Source organism: Sinocyclocheilus grahami, unplaced genomic scaffold, assembly GCF_001515645.1.
Source record: "Sinocyclocheilus grahami isolate Dianchi unplaced genomic scaffold, SAMN03320097.WGS_v1.1 scaffold574.1, whole genome shotgun sequence".
NCBI lineage: Eukaryota > Metazoa > Chordata > Actinopteri > Cypriniformes > Cyprinidae > Sinocyclocheilus > Sinocyclocheilus grahami.
The window spans coordinates 1,030,617-1,033,778 of record NW_015505753.1 but is presented as its reverse complement, the minus strand read 5'-3'; the positions used below and the strand labels follow the sequence as shown (position 1 = coordinate 1,033,778).

General features: G+C 38.7%; 1 protein-coding gene across 2 annotated transcripts in view; it reads right to left on the bottom strand.

Moving 5' to 3' along the window:
* LOC107556618 (BAH and coiled-coil domain-containing protein 1-like) overlaps positions 1 to 1,491 on the bottom strand; it is a 92,218-nt gene extending 90,727 nt beyond the window's left edge. For both annotated transcript variants that reach the window (XM_016239756.1, XM_016239757.1), the window contains exon 1: positions 1,281 to 1,491. The gene's annotated coding sequence lies outside the window, so the exon portion shown is untranslated. The remainder of the gene's footprint in view (positions 1 to 1,280) is intronic.
* Between the last annotated feature and the right edge of the window lie 1,671 nt (positions 1,492 to 3,162).

The following is a 3,162-nucleotide window of genomic DNA, read 5'->3' as shown; positions in this document are numbered from 1 at the left end:
GCAGGCCATGCATACAAACCAAGGTGGCCTTACAGCAAGCAGCTTTTGTCTCCTCCGTGTGAGGACTGCTGCTCTCCGTCAGCCATTACCGTGCAGCTCCACAACAGCCGTCCATTTCGAGCACACAACATTCAATCACACACTGCATGCTTTGTTTTCTCAGCTTTTGCATGCAACTGAATACTTAAATGCATTGTATCGGCATCCGAATCGTGAATGTTGTTAAATATTTGCATAATTCCGATGCAAATAGCAGTTGCTTTTGTCTCGTGCATGACAATGCATATAGTGAAATGCTAGACAATGTGTCTTTATATATCAAAGTGAGCGAAAAGCACGAGTCAGCTGGCTATCTTTTGTTCATAGAAGACAGAAACTCACAAAGATAATAACATTATTTTTTTATAGCTTGTCTGTCGGTAATGTTATTCGGCTGGGAGACGAATTTCAGTGAAACGAGCCTGTCTCATGCCGATCCGAAATAAATCAGAATTGATCATTACAAATAAGTATTGCCCAGCGAAGAAAAACACCGATCTGAATATGATAATAAAGGACAACTGGAAATTTGGATGGTGCACGTTTCACTTTTATTTTTTCCTTGTCATGTTTCAAATCTGGCACTGCGATGCAATATCTTTAGAGAAAATATTTTAAATTGAACAATAAAAAAACAATTCATAGATATAATAAATAGTGAGCAGAAAAGCGCAAATAGGCTACTACAATATGGAATTTTAAACATGTAAGATATATTCATGAAAATATCACTGGTAATTTGAGCAGTAAACTGAACAAGGCCGTACAAGCTTTAACTGAGAAAGAGAGAAAATATTTTAAATTGAACAATAAAAAAACAATTCATAGATATAATAAATAGTGAGCAGAAAAGCGCAAATAGGCTACTACAATATGGAATTTTAAACATGTAAGATATATTCATGAAAATATCACTGGTAATTTGAGCAGTAAACTGAACAAGGCCGTACAAGCTTTAACTGAGAAAGAATAATTTCACAAAATGACTTATTACACAAATGCCTTAGAAATACAAATAAGAATCTTTAAATGGAGCGAATAAATGCGGGCTGTAGCTACACTTAAGTGCATATATTTATTAATCATTTTATATTTATAGGCTTTCCATTTCCCCTTTGGATGTTGCACCATAATTGTTTGTGCTGTTTAGTTAACATTATTTTCTTTGAAGGTCTTTTTTGTTTTTATTCGACGTTAGGCGACACAACCATGACATTAAAAAAAATAAATTAATTACTTACTGGTATGTATATATCCTTGCATAACAATAAATAATTTTAATTAGAAATCAAGAAACGCATTCAGAGCAATGATGCCGCTTATTCTAAAAAGCATATTTCAGTGGCTCAGTCCTAATTCCCCTCATACGATTGCAGCAATGGTCGTTCGCCGGTCTCGGGCTTCTCTAGGCCCCTGAAGTCGCGAATCGGGTCTCGGAGCGGCGATCCTCTTGTCCGGCGCCGATCTTGCCTCTCAACTCCGCGAGAGTAAACACGCGCGCTGATTGGCCAGATTCACGAATGATAATGAGCTGGCGTCGCTCGCCTGGGGACACTCCGCGCTCTGATTGGTCGAAATCTGTGACCAATAGGAATTCGCCGTGGAGAGCGAGAGCAATGAGGCGAGCGGCAAATTCAAGCGAAATACTAAAGACAGGTTACAATGTGTTAAAACCTTAAATAGTCCTTTGCAAACGAGCACAGGGTTCCGACCTGGAGAAGATTACCAGCCGCTGTCTTTAATAACATCCAGCAGGTATGTATAATGTATTTTCATTAAAAAAACACCATACTTGTGACAAATTAAAACAAACACTATTTAGTACAGCCTTCTTTAAGTGCGACAGATTCATATATAGGCTACCTTAAGTATATAAATGACTGCAACTGCACTGTATGTTATTTTGCATTCGTTTATTTAACGCTAATAGCCCGTGTGTGGGTTTATGAGCACGCTTTTAAAAAAGGCTGCATTTGGAGGAGGATTTGATTGGTTGGCACGTTGCCAGCGTATTGTCACTCACGGAGTGTAAACAAGACTCTGATTGGCTGCTCGCCAGTCCGCATTGGAAAAAAAATACTGGATCTGCGGTCTCAAGGCGTCCCAGGTTAGATGATGAAAACAGATAAGAAGGAACCGTTTCAAGGCGCTCCAAAAGGCGGACCCTCTGTGGCCCTGGAGCTATACGCGGAGAACACAAGAAGAAGTGCAGAAAGAAATGTTCGATATGTTCGAATATCGAATTCGTTGTGCGATACTTTCAGACCTGGAACGGAGAAACATGATACCGATTTCTGGACACATCGGTAAGAATGAAGAAAAACGGTAAAAAAAAAGAAAAGAAAAAAGAAGTGTTTGGATCAGCTTTCCTCGAACTCATTTATTCTGAGAGACAGATAAATCATGCACTGTATGTTATTTTGCATTCGTTTATTTAACGCTAATAGCCCGTGTGTGGGTTTATGAGCACGCTTTTAAAAAAGGCTGCATTTGGAGGAGGATTTGATTGGTTGGCACGTTGCCAGCGTATTGTCACTCACGGAGTGTAAACAAGACTCTGATTGGCTGCTCGCCAGTCCGCATTGGAAAAAAAATACTGGATCTGCGGTCTCAAGGCGTCCCAGGTTAGATGATGCAAACAGATAAGAAGGAACCGTTTCAAGGCGCTCCAAAAGGCGGACCCTCTGTGGCCCTGGAGCTATACGCGGAGAACACAAGAAGAAGTGCAGAAAGAAATGTTCGATATGTTCGAATATCGAATTCGTTGTGCGATACTTTCAGACCTGGAACGGAGAAACATGATACCGATTTCTGGACACATCGGTAAGAATGAAGAAAAACGGTAAAAAAAAAAGAAAAGAAAAAAGAAGTGTTTGGATCAGCTTTCCTCGAACTCATTTATTCTGAGAGACAGATAAATCAAGATTAATGCCCGATAGAGTTGAAACAAGGATGCATGAAAACGCTACGCTAGATATTTTATGACAATATATAAAAGATTTACAAAAAGAAAAAAAAATGATCAGTTTCCTTCAATCTGTTTAGCTGAAAGGCATGTGCTATTCAAAGAGGAAATGTGCTTATATATATATATATATATATATATATATATATATATATATA